The sequence below is a fragment of the Parasteatoda tepidariorum genome, chromosome 7 (assembly GCF_982258835.1).
Source record: "Parasteatoda tepidariorum strain Cologne lab strain chromosome 7, Ptep-v5.0, whole genome shotgun sequence".
Lineage (NCBI taxonomy): Eukaryota > Metazoa > Arthropoda > Arachnida > Araneae > Theridiidae > Parasteatoda > Parasteatoda tepidariorum.
The window spans coordinates 56407428-56427718 of NC_141761.1; the positions used below are offsets into that span (position 1 = coordinate 56407428).

Below are 20291 nucleotides of genomic sequence, written 5' to 3' on the forward strand. Positions count from 1 at the left end.
TAATGACTTGGTCACCAAAATCCCCGGACTATGTGATTTCTTTTTAGTGGATTATGTCAAAGACAAAGTCTATGTTCGATGCAAGACGAAGACGCTCTTTATGGATGACTGATGAAAGAACTTAACTCATTTATATAACAACAACACAACAATCGACAGTGTGAAGTGGGTGGAATAGACTTATTTACAGTACATTAGTTGGTTGTCGCGTAATAAAATGATAACTCTGAGAATTACTGTAACTGAAAAAAAGCTATATATATATACATTAATCCTTAGCAAATTTTTTTTTGTACTAAAGCTTCGAAAATGTAAATATTTAAAATTTGGTTGAGCAAAATGTTTTATTTTTAATAAAAATTAAAAAAAAAAAACTGAATTAAAAGCAACAAAACAACCTCAAGCAACAAAAAGCAAAGCATTTTTTTCCTACTGTAACTTATTTACACACTTAACTGTATAGGACTTAATCCATTTTTTTCCCTATCTCTGTAGCACAATATTTAACACAGCTTTCCATTGTTGTCGATTTTTTATTGGCCGGAAAATCATACGGTAGAATTCAGTTTTCCCACATTAATTTCAATATTTTCTAGTTTGTCCTCTGCACAAAATTAATAAAAACCATAAAGATATTGTTTTTCTATAAAATACTTTTGTATTCCTAATTCAAAGGTAATATATATATTTCTCATTATTACGTTTTCGATTGTTTTCTAAATTAAGAGTTTAAAACTTAAGCATTGTTATATTAATTTTAAGATAAACTTTTCGTTAAATGATTTCATTTTATGAGAACAATATTATGCATTATGACAATATGATGCATGCACAAATTGAATTTATCAGCTTGTTTGGTAAGCGAAAATATTAAATTTCTAACTGTGAATTCACCTAATTTCTTATAAAAATATACTTTTAATTTTAAGCGTTATTTTAAGAATCTTAATCGAATCATAAACGATATTGTTTGGACACAGGAAGTTGAGGCACAAGCGTAAGCAAACATGATGTTTCTTTTAATGCGTATATTTAAAGTGAATAATTTGAACTTCCGAAGCAAAAATTGCTTTATATCAAGAAGCACCAATTATAACGAAGCAATCAACGGGGTTGGTGAGCAGTAACGAATAGGGGCTGAGCACCTTGGTCATTGTATAAAAATTTCACCTTAAACGACATAAAGTTTTTATGTACAATTAAGAACCTTATATTTGCAAATTTTACTACATTTAAATTAAATTAAGCTGAATTTTTACAGTTATAATCTCTGTTTGACAGCGTTGAGGTACCAGACAAATTTGTATTTATTAAGATAGCTGCAAATTCATCTGTAGAACTTACCTAAACCTAAAAATTTTAATTTTCACTTTAAAATTCAAGAATTCTATCCTATTCTACCGAAAGGCATTTACTTCATTGTATTTAAATATGTTTCATTCACTTCACTTTAAGAAAAGCTTTATCGAACTAATAATTTACCTTAAAATAGAACAAATCCCTTTTTCAGCGTGTTAACAAAAATAATCCATCACACAATGCAGTCTAAATACTACAAACAACTTGGTCTCTTTGTGTTTAGAATTCATGGTATATTGCGTAAATACTCGACACTGCACTAAACAGCTGACTGCATCTACCTTTTCATTTCATTGTGTAGAGTTTCACACGCGATGATGCTTTCTTCCTCAATTGAAACTCGCTACCTTTTAAATTATACAGCACACATAACTTAATTTACATGCGGGCAGTTGAGCTTAATCCTCTTTAGGATCGCCCGCGAATACATAGCTAATAGCTTGACTATTTTTAACATGGATACTTAAAGTATAAAAGCACGGAAGCATGTTTGGCTTGAAACAATTTTATAATAAATATTTTGTCAGCCCTCATTTTTATTTAGCTATTGTATTTTTTAGATTTAAGTATAAAAAAAATCGATGTAAGAAAAAGATAAAAGGAAAAAATATTTACTATCCATATTTATAATTATTTATGTTAAATTTACTGTTTTATTTTAAAACGGACGTTGTAAAAACCGATCTATTTTTGGCTAAGTTCAACTCCGAAGCCTTGTAATTTTGAACCCCACCCAGAAGACAAGAGAACTTCTGCATTAAGCACTAAGCGGAAACCTAGTCTTCTTATTATTATAGGATATATTAATGAAACTAATCCGCATTTGAGTATCAGGGTTCAAACCTCCCACAGTTAGACCAACGACAAGGGGATTCAACCCATCACTCGTCTACCACAGAGGATATTTTACATCAGCACTCTAGTCAATGCGAGCTGGTAGCAGAATTTGTATTGACCAGTCATCGCTGGGATTCAAACTTGGGGCACCTTATAGGGAGGTGAGCGTTCTATCCCCTAAGCCACCATGGCTCAGATTAAAAATATTTTTTTTTCCTCCTACAGGCTTTGTGAATTTTTAGGAAAGCCAAGGAGGAAGAACAGTTTATGTCGTTTTTTCACAAAAAATGACGATTGATCGTCATCTGTAGCATTTGAGGATTACTAAGTTTTGACTTAACAATAACAGTACTGTGGAAAAACCCTTCCTCTTCGTGCGCAAAATTGCTTTTTCTTTGAATCGACTTTTATTATACAGGGTGCATAGCCATATTATTCAGCAAAAAATAAGCACCTTTTAAGCACTTTTCAAGCACTCAAAAAATATTTTTAAACACTTTAAAAAATATCAATTAGGCAGGGTTGGAAAGTTTTTGACAATTGACGGTTTTATCTTGTTTTAACCGTCATGTCAAAAAAAAAAAAAAAACTTTTTGGTATTGTTTTTTACAATTGTCAAAAATCATGAAGTTTGAATCATGTAAATAGAATGACGTTTTCATACGCTACGATTTCATGCGCTACAGACAAAACGCCAAAATAGATTGGGGTTGAATGAATTGTGAAAACGTTGAATAGAACAACGTGAACTCAGTGGCGTAGCGAGCTTGACTCGCGCCCGGGGCACAATACCTTTTTAGCGCCCCCCCCCCATTCGAATTATTAAATAAATAATGTAAAATAAATAAAGTCATGTAGGCTCAAGTTAGACTTTAAATTTGAGACAAAAAATGCAGTTGAGAAAACAAGACTAGATTCTGAACTGTATATGATCATCTAGAATTAGTTCAAAAGATACCTATTATTTATTTTACATATTTATAAAGAAATATTTTAAAAACACGCAGTAATAAAACAATAAAAAAGTAAATATTTATTATCTCTAAAGGGATACATATATTTGATAATAATATGATTATAATACATTAATAAAACTAATTACTATGCATAAATTTTCCTTGCTTTTGATGAAGCAAATTTATCAATAATATCATCAAAGTTGATAATTACAAATTTGTTTCTTTCCACACTTAATGTTAGGTCACTTAAACGATCTTGTTCCTTCGTAGATCGTAGATATGTCAAAATTAATTTTAATTTGTTGAATGAACGTTCGCAGCTAGCAGTTGATACTGAGATAGTCAGAAGTATTTGAAGTGCCACTCTCAGATTTGGAAAAACATCTTCTCCATACGAGATTATGAAAGTACGGAGTTTTAGGTTCAATTTCTTTTCTACTGCGGAGTAACATTTTACAGTCACATATTTCGATAAAAAAGTTCTATTCCATTGAAATCTGTATTATAAAATTCGCCCAAATTTTTGCAATTTTTTTTTCAAGGTCGTTATCAACATTATCCTCGTTTAATAAATTTTCAATGTCTAGTAGAAATCCAAATTTGAAATTAAGGTCACTTAATCGTGTAGGTACATATTTCTTGTTGCAGGCGATCAAGAACGCTTTTCGTAAAGCGAGAAATTTCCCTTTCTGTGGAAAAAACAACATCTTTAGCCAATTCTCCGAGCATTTTGCGGCGTCTTCCTTACACATATTGTTGCATCAATATCCCATTTTTCACAAAGAGATTTCGCTTTTTTTATTGCCTCTTCACAGAGCTTGTCTCGAATTTCGGGTATTTCAGTCGCTAATGATTCAAGATCATTGAACCCTTCTCTAAAATTCATTCTAGGATCTTGTAATCACGATCAGTCCTCCTTAAGATTTCATATTAGAAATGAACTAAAGTTATGAAACTAAAAGTTAGTATATTTTGAAACAGAATTGTAGCTTCACTTCTGGTGTCACTTGTAGTGGTAGTGTCCTCTGCTAATTTTTCAAATAGTACTATTATATTCTCTAGCCCATTGATAACGCTAACAGCTTGTATTTTGCAGTTTTTGTTAAAGCATTTTTTAATAATTCCCATTGTAACGTTGAACGTGAGAAAAACAGATGTTTGTTTTCTGTGGTCTGCAGTTTGTTAAAGAATTTTCATCGGAATTAATTATTCTATAATTGTATTTTTGATCGAGGCTGCATCTTTAGCATGTATTTCAATAACCCCCCCCCCCCAAAAAAAAAAAAGATTTTTTGAAGGAAAGTTTTTTATTGATAAAATCAACATCTACATACCTAACGACTTGGGACATTTGTTCTCGATGAGAGATATCAGGAGTTGAATAAAACTAAAGTCCATAATATTTATTTCTTTTGATATCGTTTATTAGTTGATTTCGAACTGTAGATGCCAGAAGATGAATGAATTCATTTTGGATCTGTGTTGACAAATATGAGACAGTTTTTGGAGTTTCTGTGGCATGTTAAAGATGATTTGCTAGTAGCGGATCAAACTGAGCTACAAGTTTAAGTAAAGATAATAGGTTTCCAACTTGAAGTGCTAGTTTTTTAACATGACTTCATTATTTGTTTCATTACTTACCAAGAATGCCTTGAATGCGCGAAACAACTTAAACGTTAATATTTCGAGTATTTCCCTAATTTGTTGCAGACTTCCACAACCTGTCGTAAGTATCAAAGATACGTACAGTCATGGAAAAAAGTATCCGGAAGGTAACAAATAAGGAATCATTTATTTTTTTAATATAGCTATTTCTCAGGCACACAACAAATACGGCGTTTGCGTCCTTTCCTAGAAACGGCAAAACGCTGTATTTGTAGTGTGTCTCCTTTCGATCCTTTAGTTGTTATTTTCCGGCTACTTTTTTCCGTGTACATATAAGTACATTAGAGTGTTATTGTTATAGTTTTAACAAGCGTAAGCTACATTACGTTTATGGAAATAAAAATAAATATTGTTCTGAAAGAAAGAATGTTTGTACTTTGTAAACTTCAAATATTTTTTATAACATATTGTTTCATCAGACAAATCAAGAAAGGAGATAATTTCTGTAACCACACAGCGTTGATGCCATAAGCAAGTGCTTGTCGGACACAGATCGAGTCAGCCCTGCCAATAGACAAGACGTGCCATTTCTATTATGAATATATTATTACACTTTGAATTAGACTATTAGTGTTCCTTTTTATTTATGAATTAACATTTATTATATTACACTGGCACTAAAATTAAAATATATTTTCCAGAAACCAATTATAATAAAAATTATCCAGCAATTTTTTGTTTTGCGGACCATTTGGCGCCCCTTTGTGAGTAGCGCCCGGGGCATGATGACCCCCCTTGCCCACCCCTCACTACGCCACTGCGTGAACTGTGTCTTTTTGCATAAGTCATAGCAAAAATCAACATGGTAAAGGAAAAATCACATTTTGAAAAAGGGAAAATTAAGCACTTTTTAAAAACACCCAATAAAAAAAGCACCTTTAAGGGCTTTTAAAAAAACGAAAATCGAAAATAAGCACCATTAATCACTTTGAAAAACGTTATGCACCATGTTATAGACGTAAACAGTTTTCCTCATGGTCTTCATATATATTTTATTACTCAAAGAGCAGCCCGATAAAATAAGAAAAAAGGGATTCGGTTAAGAATTAGTCATCACAGAATTGTCTACAATAAACTAGTTTGTAGAAAAGATCATGAATATAAATTGACATTACTGAACAAAAATAGTGAAGGGAAAAAAAATTGAAAACCGGCGGCAATTAGTTCCTCTCATCACTTTTAGGTGCGTTTGAAACGATACATAAATTTGATCGTATTAATATTAACCCTCTTTTTTTTAAGCATTAAGTTAGAGTATTATTAATATATTTATTTTAAACAGAAAATATGTGACAGTTCTTCTTAAATGTAGTCTAAGAGAAAATTGATGAGAATTATTTATAGCCTCATACCTGACAAAACTAATCAAAAGTGCGAAAGTTACTTTTAATACAACTAAACAATTCTGAAAACTACTAATTTATCTGTGTTTAAACTCACTAACACTGTAATAAAGCCTTAACTTCAAGTTACAAATGACTTTTCATACATTATATATCTGAATTATTATTTGTCACTAACAATAAACAACCTATATGTTTATTAGGAAGAAATTCTATTTCTCGTTGTGAATTCTGTGTATTTATGAATCAGTCTCCACTCATTTTTTTTTTCTTTTCAGAAAAAAAAGTTTAGTGAATTTAACATAGAAAGTAATAGAACTCAAGTGGAGAAAAGGAATGGTCTTTTTACTGAAAACTATTCACTTTCAAAAAAAGAAGAAAAAAGAAACGCGAAGAAAACCTCTCAGGGTTAGACTGACGGAAACGCAGCTCTAAACCTTTTCTGCTGATTCCCTCTCTTTTAAAACAGTTTTCGATAACAAAATTCAAAACTAAAAGGAAATTTACAGAGTAGTTCCGGAGCAATAACATTTCAAATTAAGTCGCACTTTTAATTTGTTTTACATTTAACGAGAACTATTTGTTCGATTTTGTAAAATAAAATCAAAAATTTTTTTAAAAAATTTAAGTAGCATTAGCCATAATTCAGAAACGTGAAATATTACTTCGACTAAAACAAATATTCGAATAGTTACAATTTATAAAACAATTATTGTGAAATTAATATTTAAAAATAGAATGACTATTTCACAAATCTAATATGTCAGTGATTAAAATACTCCTGAAAATCATATTCTTTTACAAATAACATGTGTCGTTTTCCATAACAGGTGCGACATTTGGAAAATGGATTGGCAGTTATTAACATGAAGCATTGTTTTCGTGTTATTTCTGACAAATGGCAATCACGTACGTGTACTACAGACAGAGAAGATGAAATTGTTTCTGTTTTAGTATGAAAAATAAAAATTTCTTCAAATTCCAATAACTTAACGAAGCCAAAAACCATGAAATTTAGGAAATAATCAATTAACTAAAATCATTTAGAAAGTTTTTCAATAATTCGCTGACATTTATGAAATAATTTGTAAAAATATAAAACTCTAGTAAGGAAAGATTTTCGATAAACTTAAAATATTTGATTTCTAATATTTAAGTATACTACATGTATACATTCATGAATAAATTTATTGAAAGCAATTCGGTTACCTAAGACTTCTAAAACGTTTATTTTCGTTTGAAATTTAAAAAAAATAAACAATAAAATTTTGATTTCGCATCAATTTGTAAGAATTATTTAAAACTAAACTGAAATCTCATTTATTTAAATAAATAAATTAAACCAAATTTGTAAAAACTCACAAAACACAACATTTTAATATACAAACAGAAATCCAGTATTATTTTGAATAATTGAATCAAGCAGATGGTTTTAACATTTCATCAATTTATCAGTATGCTTATAAACTAAATTTGTAACACTAATGCAATTCAATTATTTGAAAAAAATTAAGAAAAATCAATACAAATATCCACAATTCGACAATGACAATTCGATTTATAATTAAATAAACACATTTAAAAAATTTAAAGGTTTGCTAACCTTAATTTTCTAACATATTGAAGTTTGTTACTGTAACTATCGAATAAATCTTATTTTATATTCTCGATTAGTACTGACGAAATTCTGTACGTAGATCTTACTATTAGTATTACGATTTGAGACAAGTTAAAAAAACATGTTTACAAATTATATAAACACAAACTTCGTAACAATGTTTACTCAAAATGTTCATTAAAGCAAAAGAAAAAGAAATTTCAAATGAAATTTTCCAACATATTAAAGTGTGTTATTGTAAGAATCGAACAAATCCTATTTTGTATTCTCGATTAGTACTGACGAAATTCTGTACGTAGATCTTACTATTAGTATTACGATTTGAGACAAGTTAAAAAAACATGTTTACAAATTATATAAACACAAACTTTGCAACAATGATTACTCAAAATATTCATTAATGCAAAAGAAAGGGACGTTTCAAAAGTAATTTTCTAACATATTAAAGTTTGTTATTGTAAGAATCGAACAAATCCCATTTTGTATTCTCGATTAGTACTGACAAATTTCTGTACGTAGATCTTACTATTAGTATTGCAATTTGAGACAAATTTTTAAAAAGAAAAAAGTTTACAAATTATATAAACACAAACTTTGCAACAATGATTACTCAAAATATTCATTAAAGCAAAAGAAAAGAAAATTTCAAATGTAATTTTCTAACATATTAAAGTTTGTTATTGTAAGAATCTAACAAATCCTATTTTGTATTCTCGATTAGTACTGACGAATTTTTGAACGTAGATCTTACTATTAGTATTGCAATTTGAGACAAATTAAAAAAAAAAAAAAAAACATGTTTACAAATTATATAAACACATACTTCGTAACAATGATTACTCAAAATGTTCATTTAAGCAAAAGAAAAGGAAACTTCATATGTAAACAGAAGAGCTGTATATAACTGACCTGTTGCGTTTCAAGTGTTTTGCTTGTGCTTCGGCTACGCCTCCGCTGCCCGTGTTGATTGTCCGTCATTCACTCACAACAATGGTTGCTTTCTATTTGCATTCAACATTAACTGTTTTTGATTGGTGTTTAAAACGCCAGATAGAGGTCATATTCAGCGATATAGCTTATTTTTACCCTTCACTTTTTTGCGTGTTTCAAAGAGGAGGAAATGGACAAAAAGAAATACAGGAAGTATAAAGTAATGAACTTGTTGGAAATTAAAGTAGTGCTTATTTATTATTAGATGATTTGTTTCAATAAGGTAAACAAGTAGAGTGTTTCATCAAAAAATGTTGCAGAACTTATATTACATGAGAAATTCCATCAAATATGTATATTTTGAATACTTCATATGCATACTTCTAATATATGCATTCCAAGTTTATCAAAGAAATAAAGAGTTTAAGAAATAAAATAAAAGAATACCCTTTAAAAAAAAAAATTCGTTCAAAACAAGGCCGTGGAGTCTAATGAAAAAAAATTCTATTGACTAACTTTATGGACTAACATTTAACGACTACAGTTCGTTAAATGTTAGTCGATAATTAAATTCGTTCGTTATAATCGATTCGTTAAATGCTTGTTTCGCACACATCCGTTTCGCGTTACATTAATATATTTGTCAAAATAGATAAGAATTGTCTGAGTAATAGATAATGATTGTAAAATAAATTTAAATTAATTTTTTATCTGATTTATAATTAATAGATAAAAATTGCAAATAGATAGAAAATTTAATAAATAGATAAAAATTGTAAATCTATGCTTAAAATTACTTAATGAATACCCGAAATACTGAATGTTAATACATAAAAATATTTTAATTTATATTCATAAAGAAACCTGTATAAAATATATTTCTAACCGTCCCTCCGTAGTGGTTCTTTAAATCGTTTGAAAATTATTTAGATTATTATATATATATGTGAAAAAAATATTATTCAGATGAATATATGACAATTATTTAAAGATTAACTTAGCACAAAATTGCCTTATTACATTTATTAAATTAATTAACTCACAAAAATAATTAACTTATCACATTTATTAAATTTATCAACTTGCAAATTTAATTAACTTATCACAAAATTAGTTATACTATAATATATTATCTGATTTTAAAAACCTTCAATCCAAATTGCATATATAAAAAAGGAAATATATAAATGATATAAAAATTTGAAATTAACATTTGCTTAATAACATTAATATTTTTTAGGATTCGATGAAAGTTTTAATTGAGCATAAGTCTAGAACAGATCCGATTCAAAGTTAATCAAACGTTCAATGTTATTCAAAAGTAAATAAAACGCGATTTAATAGTGTTCATAGTAAAATAAATCGTAATAAAATTATATTTTTAAGTAAAAAAAAATCAGGCAACATATAGTATAACTGTGTCCTGAAAGATAAAAAAAGAAAATTTTGATTTTGTATTAAAATAAAGACTTATTTATTTAAATAAAATTAAAACTAAATTTAAATCTATATACTCGCAAAACACACCATTTTTTTTTTATTAACAGAAAACTAGGATTATTTCGAATAATTAAATCAGTCAGTTTTTAACATTCCACCAATTTACTTCACTTGAATAAATTCGTAATAGTAAGGTAATTCAGTTTATTTTAGAGAAATCAAGAGGATAAAATATGAATGACTATATTTCAGCAATAGCAGCTAATTTATGCAATTAAATAGACGCATTCCAAATATTTAAATTTTGCAAAGCTTTCAGACAAAATTTTTTTTTATATCACATTTTAAAGCTTGTTACATACATATTTCTCTTATGCGACACCATAAATTCGGGTATTTCTCTGTCTATTAGCAACACTAAAGTTATTATACATTTTGTTAGGTTGTCTTAAGTAATAATTTAAGTAGGGTTGAATAGTTAGCTATAAGTTAAGTATTAATTTTGTATTTTTATAGAAATAAAAACTTATTACGGAGTAGTTATTTAAATTTATTTGTGATCCTTTCTAAAATAGCGGTAGAAATTTTAAACATAAACGTTGCTATAATGCCGCATACGGCCATACCGATTATTGAAGACGGAGCTCGTCTTTTTGGAGCAATAGCATAAATATATATTATACGATACTCAAGTTATGGATCGAGAGGGTTATACTGCACGCAATTGAGGGGGAGGGGTGTTTTCTATTTTATCTCAGGACATGGTGAAAATAATTTTAATACATCTGCTGACTAAGTCCCGAACCCGTACTTTGTGCGCTTTATGGCTGCCAGAAAGATTTTAAATTATTACTAAAATTCAATACATAAAAAAATCAATATCGAGGACATATCTTTAAAATAGTTAAAATTGATATCAAAGTACTTCCGAGCATCTGAGAGGGGAAAAAAATGCTTGTGTTTTCTATTCTCATTTGAGAACAATGAAAAATAAAGAACAATGAAGTAAAAAATTTGGTTTTCTCTTCTACAGAAATTTTCGTTCTATTTTTGCAGTTATTACTTTTAATATCCACATCGTTTTTAAAATCCTATATTTTTAATACGATGTTATTTATTTCGATATTATTTATAACACATTTATTACTGAACTAAATCTTGAAATGAAAATACGCATTTAGTAAACCCATTTTGAAGAGCCCGATTCGCGTGATTTCGCCGTCAATCTTTTTTTCGGTAGATTTCACGCTTTTTTATTATTTTTTGAAATGTGACGATGATTTACAAAATGCGAAAAAAGAAATAATGCGTTTTCCCCCCTATAAAATGCGAGAATATCGCCCATAATATTAAAATTAAAAAAAAATATTACGTATTTAAATTAAAAATATTATTTTATCAATTTTTTTTTTAAGTTGACGCTTTGGTTATTTTAAATTAGTAACACGCATATTTGTTATTAGTACTAACAAAGAGAAGTATGTCGCAGAAAGCCCGAAAAAATTCTGCTTGTGGCAGAATTTTGTTAGAATTGCAAAAAAAGAATTAGCACACGAGGTGTTAGAATTGCAGGAGGTGTTGAAGAATTAGAATATTCAATTACAACTGTGCTGTGCATTCGACTCGGTTACCGTTAACGTTTATATGTTGTACAAGATAATTTTGAAAAAGGATCAAGCTGGTCGTCAAAGGTGGCTAGTAAAAATAAAAAGAATGTACCCCAATTATTTTCTTTAAATGTCGTTGTGTGTTTACGAAGTTGGGAGTGGCATAACGCTCAAACAAAAAGATTTGGTGTCCATTTTTTTGGGGAAGACGATAGTAGTTCCAAAGGCTTTCAAAATTTCTTTCATCTGCAAAACTAATTCCTTTCTGTTCTGATATTTTATCTTTTTAGAAACTTAATTACCATTTCCTTTTTATTTTTCCCACGGCGCTGGTGAGCCTTAATATATTCGAAACTAAACATTATGCTTTTGCAATGCAAATAGTACCTTAAAAAAATAGCTTCCATACTACCTCTAATAATATGTTATTTCACAAGAGACAGTGGGAGAACTTAAATGATTTTTTGAGAAATCGGAGATCGAAAAATAAAAGGAAGAATCTATAGTGTGTATTTAAATAAATTTTTTTATATTTGAAAGAAACTTAGAATCTAAAGACTGCACACAAGGATATTTTTTTCGATATAAAAACGAAATAAGAAGGGGTGGGGCAATTTTCACAGAAAATATATTCGAGAGAAACTTACCTTTTAATGTTCTTTTAACCGCAGACGTCCCTAATTATTACTGTTGTTGGAAGTCAGAAGATGTTCTTGACTATCTTTTCTCAAGTGTCGTCATCGAAAGAAACGTTTTCTTCCGAAAAAACACGAAGAAAAAGTAACCGGTTTTTTCTTTTACCTTCAATAACCTTTAACCCATCCGTCAGACAAACGCATTGCCTTCGGACAAAAATGTCTTTCAGATGAAAGTGTTTTTGTAATGGTGAAAAGGTCGTTTGCCCTTGTATCAGTCAATTAAATTGGAACTTTCCAATTTTTTTGGTATTAAAAAGTTGCAATCGACAAAAATAAATACGAGTGGCAAAAATTCTCAAGACTGAAAAACTTCAAAATAAAAAAAATGGCCTTTGTCCCAAAGATTTATTAATAAATATAATAATAATTCGAATCATTTTAAAAACAAAAATAATTTTTTTTCTGTGAAAACTAGACAAAGATGTCTGGATCAGATTCTAACATTAGAAATATAAATTGATCTACCTTTCACCATTAGGTAATAAAGAGTAGACATGCTCTTCAATAAAATGTAATAAAAATTACACTGCCGACCAAATTAAGTTTTTTTTTAAGTATCCAATTTTTAAAAAAAATTATGACTTAATATTTTTAAAAAATATACATAAAAGTGAGTAGTTAATTCCATAAGCTGTATACGCTGTTCAATAGAAAACAATGAATCTTACTTCGCAATCCTCTTGTTTTGCCTTGGTAAGGTATTAAGTAAAAACGATTCAATTAAAGCTAGAGTTAGATTTTTTTTTTTAAAAAATTAAATTTTATTTTGTGCTCTCTCATAGTAAAAGAAATCATTCATCACATAAAAAATATTCGAATAAATATTTTTTTTACGATTTTCATAAGCATTTACAAATTATATGAATACATCCTCAAATAAATAAAGTTTTACAGCGCATACAGCCAACATTTGAAAGTTCCAAAGAATTTTCATTTTATTATTTAAAATAACATTCGGCTTCTAACAACTTTACATTTACCCGACTAACTTATACTTACCAATCGATTTGTTATCAAGGAGTGATTTATAAGAAATTCAGAATTTGAAATTTGCTTTTTAAAAGAATAGATAAAAATTAACTCAATTAAATGTATAATCTAAGCATTCAATTGTTATTAACCTCACTCAATCAACACTAGCTAGCTAAGAAACTCATATCATTATATTAGTTTTCTTTAGCTTGATTTTTGAAACAAAATTGACTTGGATGTTAACGTTTTGTCAAAAATCTGTGAAGTTCTGTCACTTTCCTCTCTGTTAAGACGGAAATAAAGGTAGAAACATAAAAAGAAAATTTTTGCACTAAGTTATAGAACTTTTATAATTGTAAAAGATAAGTTTACATGGATTATAGATATAGCAATGTATACAAGACTTTGATAAAATAAAAAAACTTTGTGCGAACTCAAAAACCTTCTGCAAGCAATTTATTGACTCTCATAACTAATTTCAACCTTTACGTCGCCACCTAATTTTGACGAAATTTGTTCGAAATTCACAAATTTCTTCACTTAAGTGTTTTAATTTTTTTTAAAAAACTCTTTAATATTTTTTTAATTTTTGACTATATAAAACTAGTTGACTTACCTTGTTTTAACTTATACTTGGCTTCCTTTGTATAACTAAAATCTAAGTCGTTCAGAAATATTTCAATGCAAACATTTAATAAATATTTTTGTATAAATGATCAGTATCCGTTAAATTTTTGATGCCTACAAGTCAAATACAATTTCGCATGTTTTTTTTATTTTTAAATAATGGGTAATACTATAAATATTTCGGTGATAATGACAAACTTTTCACGAACAGCGTTCGTGTATGTTATGCATATCTGCTGACAATAAACGCTCAAACACTACTAAATTATGGGACCTAAAAATTTTCATATTATATTATTTCAAAATATTCAAGAATTTTTATATTAACACAACTTTGTATAGCATAATAAAAAATTTGGAAAGAAAAAAGCTATTTGAATCGCAGGGCTACCACCTCCAAAAATATTCGCTTTAGTTGCTTTAAATATAAAATAAAATATATAAATAGTGTCTAAATAAGCTGCCTGAAGCATAAAATCGGCAAAATAACCTCCCTCAACTAACACATTCTAACATTATTTATAATTCTATGATACAAAAAATCCAAATAGTTTATAATCTTAGACATTTGCTCTTTATTAAATGGATACAATAATTTAATTTAAGTAATAATTTTTATGCAAAAATGCAAAAGCCTTAAACTCAATCGGCTGAATGTGCTTTGATATCATCTTCGTAAATGTTTTCAGAAACTGAAATAAATAAAGAGGAAATATACATGAAGAAAATTTTTTCAATACATGCTATGTGAGTCATGGTGGCTCAGGGAATAGAGCGTTCGCCATCCAATGATGTGAACCGGGGTCAATCTCAGAGATGGCTTGCACTGACCACAGTGTTGACATAAAATATCCTCGGATCATGGGTTAAAGCCCCCTTGCCGCCAGGCTATCAGTGGGAGGTTTTCCTCTCCATGTAACGCAAATGCGAGTTAGTTCCATAAAAAAAAACCTCCATGAAGGCAAACGTCTTCCAATACTTTATCCAGAAGTTGCCTTGTCTTCTGGATTGGGTTCAAAATTACATGGCTACGGAGTTGGACATTAGTAGTCGTAAACCCAAAAGTGGGTCTGCTGTTCAACGACGATTATAATATATATATCTGTGTGTGTGTACTACAAAAACAGACCTCTGATTGTATTAGTCGTATATAAAACAAAAATACTTTACTCAATGCTTTAAAAATACGCTATACAGATATTTTTATTTACGAATGCAGAAATAATAACTTAAACTTGAGTTAGAATTTTGTCAAGAATTATAAACTGCAATGAGTTATATGAATAATAATTTAATTAGCATTATTTAACTCCCAGGAGTCACAGAAATATTTCGGTCAGTGGTTAATAGTCCTTCTTCTTCTTTCTTTTATTTCCCTACATATCCATTATCACATAAACCATTTAAATACAGTTTCAATAATACAGGGTTATTCATAATTCCCTCTGGGGTTTCAAAGCGTTATAGTAAAAAAACGAAGACGAATATAGCAAAAAAGAACATATGAAATTATTCAAAAAGTATTCAAGTTTTAATTTAAGCAGTTGGTAGATGGCAGTAACATGTACCACTGAAGCCAGTTGTAGTAAAGAAAAATGGCGTTTACAGGCGGTGGGAATTATGAATAACCCTGTATATGTCACTTGCTGCCCATCCTTTTAAGCTTCAAATTTTTTTTAAAAAAAGATAAACATATTATTTTATCAGCATCCGTTCTTTCTTCATTAAAATTTTCGAATCTGTCCTTATTATGTATCATTATGTGAAATTTGAATATTTTACCCGATGTGCTAACTTTAAAACTAGTTATCAGTAATCAGATGTACAGCACAGAAATATATACAGTTAGCGTTTAAGAAATTCAAAGTAGCACAATTCTAAAGTGTGTATTGTATTTAATTCTATGTAGGTATATAATATTAATAAAATTATGCATGAATTTCTTATTAAATAAAAAAGTAACACTTAAATAAAGGGGATTAAATAAATAAAAATATACAACACTTAAATTTTATTATAAAATGATTAAATTAATTAATTTGAATCAATGTTCTAGTTTAAATTAGAACTTTCCTTTTATCATCCTACATTTGAGCCACTAAAATTTTTCGCTCACAGCCTTTCATATTTGAGTTAATGATCTTTTGCTTTTCAATAAGGAGATTAGATAAAGTTACAAATAGCTGTTGTTGTTAGAAAGGGCAAAGATGATATTTCTGTTCATTTTTATATTTCTTGTTTCTATCAAATTTTTTTTTAATTGTTTCTAAAATTGTTTAAGGTGTAGAAAACTTTATCCTAGATTAGTTGCAAACAACAAGCTTTTTTTCAATTAAATAGAATAAAGTAATTTAAATGACATTTTAAACAAATATAACTAGGAATTTCAAAAAAAATTTGCTAGAAATTAGTAATAAAATAACTATTATATTAAACTAAATTGCAGAATGAAGCAAATTTAACACACTTTTTTAAATTTAATAAAACAGTTATGTGAATAAACGATTACAGACAGTTCAAATATGACGTAATTGTTGGTAACTTTGAACTCTCCCTTCCCCCTCTTCAGCAAAAACAAGCAAACCATAAATCTCTGGTCCTTGTGTTTACTATTAATCTAACTTTAGGATTAAATTCAAATAAAAGATGTAACTTTGTATTAAAAAAATTTACTTTTTAATTCATTTTATAAAAGTTTGAGTAAAATATTCCTTAGGAATCTTTTTGTGTTCAAAACTGTGACCTCGAAGAAAGTTTTTAGAGTTTTTCTCTTTCCCGAAATTCAATTTTATTCCACACTTAGCAAGTGTAATTTTTCTGTTATATTTTGATTTTGCTTTTTACGAAAAATTTGGAAATAAAGGGATTTTAATGTCTGACGTAAGCATTGTACATACACCTCTCGTCCTTGTGAGCAAAAATAAGCACATCACAAACCCCTCCTCGTTAGGCACTTGCGTTATATTTGAATAGCCCTTTGTCAAAATAGCGTAAAACGAAATTACAAGAATAAGAAATACAGTAAAAATGCTATTTCATCAAAAACAATGGGCTCAGAATATCCGTGTAAGCAAAACATCATGTTTAAAAAACGAAAAAAAAAAAAAATCCTAAGCAACTCGAACTATATTTTATGTTAAATTTAACTTCGGATATTTTACATTAGTATCTGATAAACACAACAGGTCCGTAGAATATCCTTTCTGGCAATAGTTCACCCCTGTAGCCTATGCTTCAGTCCACTCCAAAGACATGAAACATTCCACTGTAATTGCATTAGTCAAATGAAGTGGAGAAAAAAATCATTAGTTCATGACATCACATAAGAATGTAGTAAAAAGGCACCACCCCTTATGTGTTCACCATGGAGGGAAAATAAAATCTCAAATTTATTATTGGTTTTATTTTATTTTATAACCGGCGTTGAGCAGCCGACCCAATTCTGCGTATAAGACTATCAATGTTTAATTCCGAAGCCTTGTAATTTTGAGCCCAACCCAGAAAACAAGGAAACTCCTAGATCAAGCATTGGCACAAACTAGCCTTCGTGGAGGATTTTTAGATGGAACTAACCCACATTTGAGTTGCATGGAGACGAATATCACGAAAACCTCGCACGGTTAGCCGACAGCAAGGGGATTCTAGCCTATGATCCTTCTACTGAGTGTATTTATTCTACGTCAACACTGTGGCCGGGAGTAGAATTCGTATCAACCATCCATCGCTGGGATTCGAACCTGGGCACCTCAATAGGAAGCGAACGTTACATCTCTTGAGTGACCGCAGTTCCATAATTATTGGTTAATCTCGAATAGACAAAAAAAAAAAAAAAAAATTTATAAATAAAAATGTCGCCGAATTTAGCAATTGAATCAAAAATAGTTGTTCTTGTCTATATTTTTAGAGAAATAGTGGCTCTTCTCCAAAATAGTCGTTTTAGTTACCAATGGAATCCCCTGCAATAATTCTAGAGAAATACGCATTTCAAAATAAGAAGGTCTGCAAATATTCATTATCTACTTTCAAAATAATATAATTTATTGACGCATCTTTAATGAAAAAATGCTTCATAAGTTATCATGTAATTTAGTTTTAAAGGTGTGCCTTTTAATTAATTTCCACTTAATTTGCTGCTCCATGAAACTCCATTGCAAAAGCTGCTCCATTGCAAAAGCTTAACACTGGAAGGTACTGGATGGATAATCTCTCTTCAGTTTTCTAATGATACAATTTAAAAATAAAATACAAACCGAAGAAACATTTCAATAAATATTTTTTTTTCCCTTTTTGCTAGAATATAAGTTAAGAGTTTCAGAGTACAAGACACGGAGATTCTGAACTAATTACTTGCGAGAAATATGTATTTTCCAGTTAATGATCTGTTTCATTTGAGATTTAAAACTTTGATGAGAAAACAAGTGTTTTTACTTAATATCAATTAGTTGTTCAACATCCAGATAAATGAAGTTCTACATTACAGCATACGGTTTTAAACTTTGCCCAAGCTTTAACATATTTAAATTCTGCCCATTAAGCTATTAAGATTGAAGTATTATGTGCCTAGAAGATTAGATCAAGTGATCCTCCTAATCAACAAATTATTATTTAAAACAAACGCAGATAACCACAATTACCTGTTTTTATTCAATTTTTTGTTGAAGGATATACATCTTGCATTTGAAATACAAAGCTGATAGACAACAAGCAGAAGTTATATAAAAATGCTTCTGCTAACATCCTTCACATTGCTCACAATCCCACCACACACACACAGCGATGAACATAAATTAGAATGAACACAGATAAGACTTAAAAACAATGAAATATAACACAGTTTTATACACATAATTATCTAAAAGAAACAACAATTTGCTTAGGTTGCTCATACAGCGTGCTGAAGCGAAAAAGTGACTAGATTTGAATTATAAGGAAAACATTAAAAATATTTTTAAAAATTTTCTATAACACACTTACTAATATGTAGGCATAACAGAGAAATAATCTATAACTAGACAAAGATAAGAAATCATTGTACTTGTAATAATCCTAACATATATATTCTAACATATATATAAATTGAAGCTATAAATTCAAAAGGACGCACTCCAGCAATTTATACGCAATGGGTGGAGAGTTAAGGCTTTAAATATTGCTTTATTTTTTTCTTCATCTTCTTAATATTATCAGCTTTTCATTTCATTAGTACACTTTTTGGGGGATTTATAAAAATATAATGATTAATACAGACTGTACAAGAAAATTAATCAGAAATTAATAAATTTTGATTTAAAGTAGGATATGTCACCATTTGAGCTGAGGACAGTGTTAAAGCCTAGATTTAAGTACATGCATGAAAAAAATAAATATTAAGTAATTGAAGTGGATTGACATATCATTCAATAAATTAAAATACAGGTAATCGTTACGGAATTGATATGATACTTATTAATTATAAACATTTAAAATCTGAAAGATAATTTTATACAGAATTACAGAAACTGTTTTGTCTTTTTTTTTTTTGGTCTATAGCCCTGATGTCTTCACGATTTTAATCTTTCACAATTTTGACTAAAATGCACTTAAATTTTCCTGTTATGCACGATTTGCCCGTTGAATAGCAAGAAAAATTGAATTTTCATTGCAGGAAGACCAGCAGCTGTAACTTTGAGGGGGGGAAAAAAACTGGCACTAATTCTCGGAGGGTTGATGTTTCTTTATCATATGATAGATACCACTAAAGTTCCTATATGTATCTAAAAGTAGATTAGAAAGTTAAAAGTTACGGGTTAAAGTAAAATTTATCAAATCTTTGATTCGTTGAGAGTCACAAATTTAAAAAAAAAATCCTTTATAACTAAAATGGAGTTATCTTTGTCCAGCAGAGTATTGGATGAGCATTCCTTTTTCTTGTTATTAAAATTAATTTAAACTGTTCAAAGTTCGATTATACTCAAAATTAGCGTTAAGTACCCATATATTTTGCAAAATAATTAGCTCCTGAAAACTATAACAGCTATATTTGGCACTTTTATCAAAGTTATTCATATGATAAAAAGTTAATTTTGTGATTATTCACTAGTTTTCTTGTTAAGATGTTATTTCTGGTAGAAAATTTAACAAGGTAAAAATAAAGGCATATTTTCATATTGAAGCTAAAAAATTAACACAACATTAGTTTGCATAGTTTTTTGTCCTTTGGTGAAATGTAGCACAATGCATGTAACATTAATTTCAAT

At 28.9% G+C, this 20291-nt stretch overlaps 1 protein-coding gene across 4 annotated transcripts in view; it reads right to left on the reverse strand.

The window, feature by feature from the left end:
- LOC107456512 (UDP-glucose 4-epimerase) overlaps positions 1-12582 on the reverse strand; it is a 32499-nt gene extending 19917 nt beyond the window's left edge. The window contains exon 1 of one of the 4 annotated variants that reach the window (XM_043045579.3): positions 12406-12582. The gene's annotated coding sequence lies outside the window, so the exon portion shown is untranslated. Of the gene's footprint in view, positions 1-1482; positions 1652-8604; positions 9013-12405 lie in introns of those variants that run through there. The other 3 variants (XM_043045578.3, XM_043045587.3, XM_043045585.3) reach the window with 3 other exon arrangements.
- Between the last annotated feature and the right edge of the window lie 7709 nt (positions 12583-20291).